Consider the following 12,359-nt stretch of genomic DNA (forward strand, 5'->3'; position numbering starts at 1 on the left):
ACATTTTTAGTATGTTGTTACTACATTTTTACTATGTTGTTACTACATTTTTACTATGTTTTTACTACAATTTTACTATGTTTTTACTACGTTTTTACTATGTTGTTACTACATTTTTACTATGGTTTTACTACAATTTTACTATGTTTTTACTACATTTTTACTATGTTTTTACTCCATTTTTCACTTTGTCCTGTATCTTTATAACTGTTTCTATAAATTGATTACTGTTTTTTTATATTTTTTTGGCTGTCTTAGAATGGGGTAAATAACCCTAGTTAGGCAGTCAAAGAAACTTTGTATAAATTATAATTTTGTGTATGTAATAAAATGATAATAAATAACATCGTTGGCTGAATATAAATGTTAATCATGAAAACAATCGAACCTAATATTTCCCTCAAGCACTTCTCTCAAAACTCAGAAGTTTGGCGTTCTGAGTTTTGGTAAGGTGCTAATATTTGCACTTATATTGAATAATCGGTATTTAGTTTTGACAACAGTTTCAGACAACACGCATCACGTTAAAAGTTGCTCGGAATGGTTAAAAAAAGTATTTATTGTCGATCACCTGAGACCTCTTGCCAGGTAGGCAAACACATTGACTATTTGACTACAAAGCGGACAAAAGAACACTTTAACTGTTTACTGTGTATTATTATTTCTAGCTATTTCTTGCTAGCAGCAAAGAAGACCTTGGCTAGTAGAAGACCTTGACTTAGTATTCCGGAGCCTTATGCCGGAAATATGTGACATTTGTCACCCACTTGACAATAGTCGATTGGGCATCTCGATTGCTTTGCCATAATGCTATTCTTGAAAACCCTACTACAATTTAATTACAAAGACGAATGAGAAAGTGGCAACACTAACAAATCCGTATTTATCTGTGGCCACACGTAAACTTTTATTCTTTCTTGTCAGACTTTTTTCGTTGAATATTTTGTGTATGGAATATTATGAGAAAAAAAAAAAGTTTTGCTGAGACACTGCAACATTTAGAGTTATTATTTGCCTTTGACATAACACACATCTACATGTTGCATAACACACATCTACATAGCACACATCTACATAACACACATCTACATGTTACATAACACACATCTACATAACACACATCTACATAACACACATCTACATAACACACATCTACATAACACACATCTACATGTTACATAACACACATGTTACATAACACACATCTACATAACACACATCTACATAACACACATCTATATGTTACATAACACACATCTACATAACACATATCTACGAGTTTAGCTTCGATTGACATATAAGCAATTACTGTGCTTAGTGCTCCGTTGATTTTGTTGCTTGCCAAATTTAAAAAACATATATTATAAACTTTTTTTTATTTGTGCATGTGTGCACGTTTTCACATATAATTGATGAACAATATCTAAAATAACAATTTGTGATTATTATACCAATGTCATATGCATTATTTATTGTTTGTGAAATTAAATAAATAAAATAAATGTCGAGATCTGTGATCACAAAAGTGATGCCTGAAAGATGGATGGATGTTGAGGAAGCGTGGTCTGCATGCAAATACAGAGTAATGTGGCATTCTGTCACCTCTGCCTATCCCTACGGTAAACGGCGTGATGGCTTGTTTGTTTATTATTTATATAGGAAATAATTAAATATATTAGATTGCCTTACCGTTTGTAACGGGTTTTAAACAAAGCTACTCGTACATAGCATTGCACTTTCTTGTTCACCTTGACAAACATGAGATTAATAAACATTGAACCGAACTTAATATTTTTTATTTAGTTATTTGACCTACCCAATGTATTAATCAAATAATAATAAATTATATTCCTTGTTTTCGTTAATATATGCAAGTATAGTAAACATTTAAATTTATATTAAGTACAAGCGGACCCGACAGACGTTGCCTGCCCGAACGTTAGCTTGCCTGCTATTAGCTGGTTAAACAAACATTTTTTCCTAATTAGTTACACACGTTATTTATTTTGGACTTTTATTCGTAATAAGGGTTTGTTTTTTCGTTTTATCTCCACGTGTGATTGGCTAAGAGGCCTCATCGCGCTCAAATCAAAATCGTGCAATAATCACCACTCTAGTGCCACAATCTATGGAGAAAATACGTGAATGCGTGTTGATGAAGAAAAGTCAGACAGCGTTTTACCCCGAGCCTTCTAAAATTATAACACTCAACTTATGCCCAACGCGAATTTAGTCATTCTTTAATCGCCAGCCGTGTTTTGATGTGAGCTTGACTTGTGTTATGATTTAATGGTTAGAACTTCTTTAGCACAGAGATAATACTCCTACATAGGACAAAATCCATATAATATAATGCCAGAACTATGGAAATGTTGTAATAGCCAAAAGCTAAACAAGTTACTGATTACTTTCATCAGTGAAATTGGTCGCAGAGTCTTAGGGGATTTATAAAAAAAAAATTGTTTGTTTTTTTTTGCAATATACATAATAATAAAACAGAGTATTAAAAAAATAAAAGATAATTACATAGCATTGAAATACATATTAATAGTAGAAAAATAGTAAACAAAAAAATCCCACAGAGGCATGGCCTGTTCGTGGGTAGGTTTACAAGAAATGTTTATAAATTTTTGCTCCTATAATAAATAGACAGTTATAATATTTTTGTGCAACATAAGAAAGAGAAAATAAAATATTCTGCAAAAGATTATAAGTTTTTTTTAATAGTAATTAAAAAAGGATACAAAAAATATTAAAAAAACCTAAAAATATTCCTTATTCCTTGAAAGGGCAACAAAATATATCATAGAAATAGGTTGATGGTGGCTGTTAGAGATGACTTGAAGATCCTCGGTACTTTTTACTTTGTTTTTACTATGTTTTTTTACGATGCGCATACATTTTTTTTAGAACATCTTTATTTTATTTTATTTTATTTGGGAAATCAACAGTTCTACATACATATTTTTAGTAAACAAACAGATATAGTGTATAAACTCAGAACCAATAACAGATTTCCACAAAGTATACAAAGTTAGTAAAGAAAATATATTACATATCAAATAAATACATACAATTTATACATATAAAAATGTTATTTTCATGTACTCAATAATCAAAGATTTTTTTAAAGAACATTAAGTTACTGTAAATTGGGCGGGATAAGGACAAGAATGCTTGAAGAGAGGATAAGGAGGGGAGGGGAGATGTACATATTTATTATTATAATGTCTACTAAGTTACATAATACATTTTTAGTGTAAATTTTAAATCTGACAGAGTGATGTTTGTGTAATCTGTATTTTTAAATTTTGTATTGTACATTGAAAAAGTCCTACGAAAAAAAGCATTTTTAACACACGATGTTTTACTTATTGGTACATGAAACAGGTGGTACCGTCTACAAATCCTGGCTGGCACATGTATTGTTATTAAACCAAGCAGCTCTGTACAGTCAACCATTCCTGTCATAATTTTGTAAAGCAGTAGTTGGTCCGCACACACTCTGCGGTATTGCAGAGAAATGATTCCACGGAAGGTGGAGGCAGTGAGAGTAGATACATAAAAAATACCGGTTTTGTATTTAAGGTACTTTATAAATTTGTTTTGAATATTTTCTATTCTACTTATATATATGGCATACTGGGGATTCCATATCTGAGAGGCGTATTCCAAATGGCTTCTGACAAATGTATAATATAATGAAATAAGGGCCTTTGGATTATCAAAGTGTTTACTCATTCAAATTATGAAACCTAACATGCTCAATGCTTCGGAGGTAATTTTATTGATATGCGATTCAAAAAGTAGTTTTGAGTCTAAAACAATCCCAAGATCTTTAATTTCGATCTTTATCTTTAATATGTTTTTTCTTTTTACTTCGTTTCTCACAACGTTTTTTTAAATAGGTTTTTTGCTATGCACATATATATATTTTTTACTATGTCTTTAACTATATATTTTGTCTAAATTTGTTGCAATAGAGGGGACTCATTTTTGAGAAGGGTATATGGAAGTCATTTACAGGGCTTGGCTGGTTTAAGTAACCATTTGACACACAGTGTAACATCCACCATTCTGCCTATGTTTAAACATCCACATTTCCTTAACTTTTCCATCTGTTGACTTTTGTGAAGTAAAAGAGCTGAAACCTTTATCATGTGGGTGTGATTTAACCAGCCAACGACAAGTCATAAGCCCTGTAAATGCCTAGACTTCCATATACCCTTCTCAAAAATGTTTTTCCTCTCTGTTGCAACGAATTTAGATCTATATATCCCTAGGGAGCAAATGCAGCCAGTCGGCAAACATTTGGCCATCGTCAAAACATTATGTATTTTGCTTTTATTACGGATTTTATTGGGTTTTAAATATGTTTTTACTGTCTTTAACTATGTATTTTATTTTTGCTACCTATTTTACTATGTTTTTAAATATATGTTTGTTTTTACTACATTTTTTAGTTTGTTTTTTTGCCATGTATTTTACTATGTTTTTCACTATTTTTTTTTACCCTTATTTATTGTATTTACAAATTGATTTCTGTATTTTATATATTTTTTTGACTGGCTTAAAAAGGGGTAAATAACCCTAGTTAGATAGTCAAAGCAGCTAGTATACACGTATAATTATATGTATGGAATATGACAATAAATAAATAAAAATATAGTTAATATATAATTAAAATGAGACTTACCGTTTTGTTAACACTATATAAATTTCAATATGTTTTTCCCAAACAGAATTTATGGTCAGTTTATTGTATAATATTGTAGCACGTGGTACTAACTCCACAATCTGTTTCAAAATAATTCATTTATACCATATAAAATATATTTATATACGATCATAAAGAAAGAAAAAAGGTTGAACTGCTATTTGACCTAACGACAGGGTTGCCAAATTATTCGCACGGATAAATGAATATGAAAGTTTAATTTAAATTTACTGTCAACAATGTCTTGAGTGTGTCCAAATCTAGTAGGATTGGTTCAGCTGGATGAATCTCACCCACATGATAAAGGTTGCTCTTGTACTTCGCAAAAGTCAGGAGATGGAAGAGTTGAGGATTTTCTGCAGTCAGAAGAGTCTGCTGACACTTTCTCTAATAAAATCCACCTAGCAGACACCCTTATTCCACATAGGACCCACTCATATGGACATATCATATGGGAAATGGCCCCAGAATTGGAATATTTACGTAAATCATAAGAACGCAAATATTTATTTTCTATAAAATATAAAAGTTTTATAATTTTCTTATTTTTTGTAATAATTCACTTCTTACTGGACCGTAGTTGACTGTTTGAAGGAAATCCTATTAACTTAATGGTATTAAATATTTGTTTATAACCACTTACCGACTTTTCTATGTCTACCGGTTTCGTCAGGACACCAATTAAACCAACATGCAAAACCCACTATGCACCTTCATCATAGTTGTAGCACAAAAATAGAAAACCAACACATGTATTTTAATAAGCACATGCTCTGATTAGGACAAACATGCACTGATTAAATTATGAAAATATTTTCTTGTTTGAGAATCAATGAAAAAAGTAGAGGGGATAAGCTTAATAGGTTTTACAGAGTGACCATTACAGTGGAACATTCCTTTGATCAATAAATAATCAAACAAACTTCCAATACAGTCCTTTATACGATGCTCCACTGTAATGGTCGCCCTATTAAACCTATTAAGCTTACCCCCTCCCTCCATCCCCTCCATTTTTTTATTAATTCTTAAACAAGAGAATATTTTTACAATTTAATCAGTGCATGTTTGTCCTAATCAGTGTATGTGCGTATTAAAATTTATTTTATTTATTATATATACGGCCTAAGCCAATTACAACAGTTACATGAAGAAACATACATGCAAGAAACTGAACAAAAAGAACATAAAACTATTTGGCAAAGACAAACAAGGGCAAAACAATAATTATATACAATATATTCATAAAAACGAAAGACCTAAATCTTTGAGCTAAACCATGCCAATCCAACTTCATCCCACACTGTATTTGAATAAGCACATGCTCTGATTAGGACAAACATGCACTGATTAGCTTATGAAAATAGTTTATGTTGTGGAAGTAATAGTTGAAAAAAAAGAGAAGAGATGAAGGGAGGGGCGTGAGTTTAATCTTTTATGAATAAATACTGTGACACATTTGTTGCTGACTATTTTTCAAGGGGACACAACTCCCCCTCTCACATAATTACTTCAGATTTACATTGGCTATAATCATATGTTCTAATGCCTTTTAGACTGACGGCTTTAGACGTCATTTCCAAAATGAGAGACACGATTTTGACGGCTATAGCTAGGTAGCTCAATATAACTCACCTATTTTTAGATTACAGAACACCGGGAATGAATATGCATCATATTTCGATATATTTAATTTATCTCTGCCTAAATTAAAAAATAAAATGTCCAACATATTTTTATCAAAAAGAGCAAATCAACTTCAGGAGATTGGGTGAGAATAGTTATAATTTGATTAATTAATGTATTTTTTTATTTTATAATTACTTTAAAATATGTATGTATTTCAAGTAATTTATAATACGTGTAGTACTACGAGTATATTCATACATCATACTCGATTTTTTATATTTTTATTTTTATGCACTCTAAACCACATATATGTAAATGGCAGAAATGCCGTAAATAAATAAATATATTTAAATTTATTTTAACAGAAAGGGAAAAAAAATTGTGAAGGGAATATTGAAGTCTAGGCATTTACAGGGCTTATGACCTGTCATTGGCTGGTCTAAGTGGCCACTTTACACACTGTGTAACATTCACCATTCTGCCCATGTTTGAACATCCACATTTCCTCAACTCTTCCATCTGTCGACTTTTGTGAAGTAAAAGAGCTGAAACCTTTATCACGTGGGTGAGATTCATCCGGCTGAACCCTCTCTGTTGAAATAAATTTAAATATGAACAACTCCCTAGGAGGAAATCCAGCCAGTCTGCAAGCATTTGGACATAATCAAACATTGTTGAAATAAATATATAACCGCGGACGTGTTTTAAAAGTAATCCGGAATTGTTTTTTGTATTCTTGAACTGTTTTGCAAGATGTGTTTTTTAGAGGCGAGTTTGTTTTTTTACTGACAATATTTTAATTGGTTCTGGCGAGTGGCAACCCTGTTTTTCTACTGTCAATGGGTGGGATATTTTAACTAAATTATTCATTATTAAACGAATGTACAAAGTTGTCTACTTACTGGAACTGGTTTCATTGGGATACGAAAAATTATCCTTGAAGCGAGCTAGATAGTTAACTTCTGAATGTTTACCGAGAAACAATCAAAACATTTCTCACACAGGGTCAACAGAAACAACTTGTTCTTTTTGATTTACATTCGCAACTGTCCAAGTGAAATCATTAAAAACGTTAAAAAACACTTTGACATATTATTAATCAAATTAACCAAGGTAAATTTCAACTTCTCTCTTGGTTTTACTGCCGAATTCGGAGTTCATTTGACACACATTCATTTTTTTAAACCTCAGTTTAAAAAAAATTCAGGAGCCTTAAGCTAGGGTTTCCTAGGACAGCGGTGCCCGTATTTTAACGGCCGTAGTGAACGTTGATGCAGTGGACAGCCGTCGTAAAGGTGATTAGAGAGTGGTTTCCTAGGAAAACGGTGTTAAATGGTGTTGATAACACCGTTTTCCTAGAAAACCACACTGTAGTCACCTTTACGACGGCTGTCCACTGCATCACCGTTCACTACGGCTGTTAAAATACGGGCACCGCTGTCCTAGGAAACCCTAGCTTTATGCTGGAAAGATGAGATAATTTTGTCACCCCCTCGACAATAGTCGATTGGGCATCGCGATGCTTTGCCATAATGCTATTCTTGAAAACCCCCCGACAATTTAATTACAAAGACGAATGAGAAAGTGGCAACACTAACAAATTCTTTTTTTACTGATATGTAACTTAGTAGACATTATAATAATAAATATGTACATCTCCCCTCCCCTCCTTATCCTCTCTTCAAGTATTCTTGTCCTTATCCCGCCCAATTTACAGTAACTTAATGTTCTTAAAATTAATATTTTAAAAATCTTTGATTATTGAGTACATGAAAATAACATTTTTATATGTATAAATTGTATGTATTTATTTGATATGTAATATATTTTCTTTACTAACTTTGTATACTATGTGGAAATCTGTTATTAGTTCTGAGTTTATACACTATATCTGTTTGTTTACTAAAAATATGTATGTAGAACTGTTGATTTCCCTAATAAAAAAAATAAAAAAATAATAATATTTCATTGATTCCAAACTTTCAAAATTTTCCTTCTTTTAAAAAACATGCACTATCCTGGATTCAAACTAAAGAATAAAACCTTTTTTCTATGATTTATTTTGTTGCCCTTTAATAATAAGGAATATTTTTGTGATTTTTAAAATATTTTTTAATTACTATAAAAAAATCCTTATCTTTTACAGAATATTTTACATTTTCTTTCTTATGTTACACAAAAATTACAACTGTCCATTATTTATTATAGGAGCGAAAAATCATTAACATTTTCTTGTATACCCACGATTAGGCCATGCCTTTGTGGGTTTTTTTTGTTTATTTTTTTTACTATTAATATGTATTTCATTGCTATGTAATTATGTTTTATTTCTTATCACTTTTGTTTATTGTAAAAAAACAAAAAATAAAAAAAAAATATATATATTTTAAAAATCCGTATTTATCAATGGCTCTCCTGCCATACGTACACCTTTATTCTTTATTGTCAGACGTCTTCCGTCTTCGTTGACCGAAAGAATAGTTAAAATTAAAAATGATTAATTTTTGCTGTTTACCATATTGAGTGACCATATATTTATTTTTTATGGCTATTATTATATAATATTTGTAGTGATATACTCGTTTGTCTGTGTAAAATTATTTGTCCCAAAGAGTTGAACTTATGTCGCAAAAATGTGGAACAAACTGTTTATAAGTAACTCAAGTGTTCGTATAACGATTTTTCCAAATCGTTTGATAAGGTGGATCACCAACTTTTGCTTCTGAAACTTCAGAAGATTGGCTTTAGTGACATTCTTCTGAAGCTTTTCACAAATTCTCTTACAGAGTGTAAGCAATATGTGTCATACGGACTGTATCAATCTGAAACATTAAATACCTCTTCGGGAGTTCCTCAAAGTTCTAATTTGGGACCAATGCTATTTAAAATCTTAATAAATAATATTGGTTAAGTCATAAAATTTTGTCATTTTCTCTTATTTGCTGACGGCTTAAAAATGTTTTGTGAAATACAGACTTCTTCAGATTGTATCAAACTTCAGTGTGACATTCAAAATATTATTTAGTAGAGCAAATAAAAATTGTTCTTCAATGTCTCCAAATGTTTTGTAATGGTATACACAAGAGCATCCAAAACAATATGTTATCGTTATCTCGTGGATAGAGTGAGGCTTGAATGGGCTTCAACTTCCAGAGATCTCAGGGTGTTGTTTGACGTCTAGTTATCTTTCAATCTTCATATAGTTAATCTATGTAATGACTCCCTTAAAATGCTTAGTTTTGTTCGTAGAAATGCCAAGATCTTTTCTAACACTCAGGTTATGAGGACATTGTATAATTCCTTGGTAAGAAGTCGTTTGGAGTTTAGTTCTATTATTTGGTCGTCACATGAGGCTCGATACTCTTTGATGGTGTCTCCACAGAATAAATGTCTGCGCTATCTGTACCTAAAGGAGTGTGGATTTTATCCTCGGCTCTTCACAACCGACTTTTTACTGGGGATGCTAGGCTATCAGTCATTATGGAGGAGGAGGGACGTTCATTTGGGTGTTCACTTTTTCTAGGTGATCGGTGGTCGCATACATAACTCAGAATTTCTGATGGATGTAGGTCTGTTCGTACCTGATAACTGTCTTCGACAAAGACAGCGTCGATTGTTTTACCTACCACGATGAAGAAAAAATCCGCCGGTTGGTAGAGCAATCTTGCTACTTAATCGCATCACCTCGGATGCCGACATATTTCCCGACAGCGGGTCTTCCCTTAGGAAAGCACTTTCTAATTTATAATTTTTCTTTTTACACTTTGTTATCTTATTATTGTTGATATCTTCTGTTTGGTCTCCACAACATGTCACACATAAAGAAAGGTTCGAGAAAATTCAATGGACATTTTTTAGACATCTTAACTGGAGATGCAGGAATACCATTCTCAATCATATGTCTTCCTGCAAAAAGCACCACTTGCTTAGTTTAGAAGATCGCCGTCTACTATTAGACATGGGGGTCCTTCATGGCATACTTAGTGGATGCTTTGATAGTCCGGCTCTTATGTCGGAGTTATCATTAAATGTCTTCAGCTACCGCACCCGTCACACGTCGAGCTCTTTATTTCATGTGCCAGCAGTTCGTACAAACTATACCCAGAACTCTATACTTATACGTTTAGTTCGTGAGTATAATTTGAACTTTCCCTTTATTGATCCGTTTGATTGTAACAAATTAACATTTAAAATGCGCGTTTTTAAACACACTTTTTTGTCTTATTCTTAGTTTTCATAATAAAATATTATTTTATCTCTAATTCTTAATATTTTATATATTTTTGACACTTGTGCAATAATATTTACACACATGTCCACCCTTATTCTATTATAACGCCCACTCACCCACCCTCTCACACACTTACACTCACAAAAACACACTAGCATGTATTGTACGAGTATTTCATGTATTTCTGTGGATATCTGTCATTGGTTTTATTCTCTGCACATTTTATTTGTTGTATTTTTTGCATGTTTTACTGTTGATATCCCCAATAACAATAAAATTATACTAACATAACTGTCTATTATCATTTGTGATTTAATATTGTATTTAGAATGAACTGGTTTTTTTTAATGTTTTTTCAGTGTTTAATTTTTTCTAAATAACTGAATAAAACTACTACCTACTTCCACTATCTATTAAAACAGTTAGCGAGAAAATGTTTAAAAAGGCTATAAAAAAATGGATAGTGGAGCTAGCTAGGTAGAAGTATAATGGATTGTCTCATTCGCCCAAACCAATATTGAAGCAACTGCTCCACAAGTGTATAGCTTATGTCAGGTTTTTGTTATTTTCATTGTGTGTTTTGTAATATAAATAATACAGATGTACATAAATACCTTGTTGTTAAAACTGTCTGAATATTTGTTATTTTCATTGTGTGTTTTGTAATATAAATAATAAATATGTACATAAATACATTATTTTTAAAACTGTCTGAATATTTGTTATTTTCATTGTGTGTTTTGTAATATAAATAATAAAGATGTACATAAATACCTTGTTTTTAAAACTGTCTGAATATTTGCTAAAAAAGTATATTTTTAAGTGTCCTCGGCACGGGAAACCCCAGTGAGGTCACATTATTTTTATTATTAATTATGGTTTGTAAGCGAAAAATATGAATAAATAAATAAAAAATAAAAAATAAAAATGAAAATGAAAATGAAAAAAGAAATAAATAAGTAAAAATGAAAATAAATAGACTGACAATGGTTTTTTTTTAAATAAAAATATGTATAGATGTAAAGTGTTATGAAACTCACTGTATCTAAAAGCGTGATGATACTTCTACTGGTGATTCAATTATAATTTTGTATTCAAATCTTGCGTTGGGAAACCCTACTTCATAATTGCTTCCATTTAAAAATTTCAAACGAAATTATTACTTGACTATTCAACTTTAAGCTGTTTTTACACGCGGAGTCGTAGGAAGCGTCGCGCGTCGCTGAAAAGTGGCTAGCATTTCTTATCATCGTCATGATTCCATGTCCGCTCCCTAATTGGAGCACATGGTGTCCACAGAGAGCTTCATGCATCTCTATCGGCTGCCAGCTTCTGTTTGTCCTGCCGAGTCAGGTTCGTGTCCCGCAGATCTGACATAGATGTAAAAAGTAGTATTCTTATATATAATACAGTAAAACGTCCACACATAAATTACTGTTCTTCTATTCTTTTTTATGAAATAAACGAGGAATTAAAAATAATTTTGGTTAAAATTTTTCAAACATTACTTAAAAATCCATTAAAAACATGTAGAAATTAAGAAATTGATCAATTCGGTATCCATTGAAAATAATTGACGTTTGTAAACGTTAAAATACAAACTTTTTTAATTTACAAAATTTCAGTCGAATGCAACCCCGGAAAATCGATGAAAATACATATTTGCATCTAACTTTTTTTCTACTCAATATATTGAAGATGTTATTATTTGTATACCTTGAGTCGTGAATAAAAACATTTTGCGAAAACCGCACGTAAATCTGTCAAGCCATTTTCGAGATTTTG

General features: G+C 31.5%; 1 protein-coding gene across 2 annotated transcripts in view; it reads right to left on the reverse strand.

Annotated features, from left to right (window-relative positions):
* LOC148283805 (uncharacterized) overlaps positions 1–12,359 on the reverse strand; it is a 41,000-nt gene that overhangs the window by 4,818 nt on the left and 23,823 nt on the right. Inside the window, exon 1 of one of the 2 annotated variants that reach the window (XM_088243223.1) lies at positions 4,697–4,808. The exons of the other annotated variant lie outside the window; for it this stretch is intronic. The gene's annotated coding sequence lies outside the window, so the exon portion shown is untranslated. Of the gene's footprint in view, positions 1–4,696; positions 4,809–12,359 lie in introns of those variants that run through there. 2 annotated transcript variants of the gene reach the window in all.

This window comes from Micrasema longulum, unplaced genomic scaffold (assembly GCF_059751315.1).
Source record: "Micrasema longulum isolate JH-2025_06_02 unplaced genomic scaffold, ASM5975131v1 h1tg000196l, whole genome shotgun sequence".
Lineage (NCBI taxonomy): Eukaryota > Metazoa > Arthropoda > Insecta > Trichoptera > Brachycentridae > Micrasema > Micrasema longulum.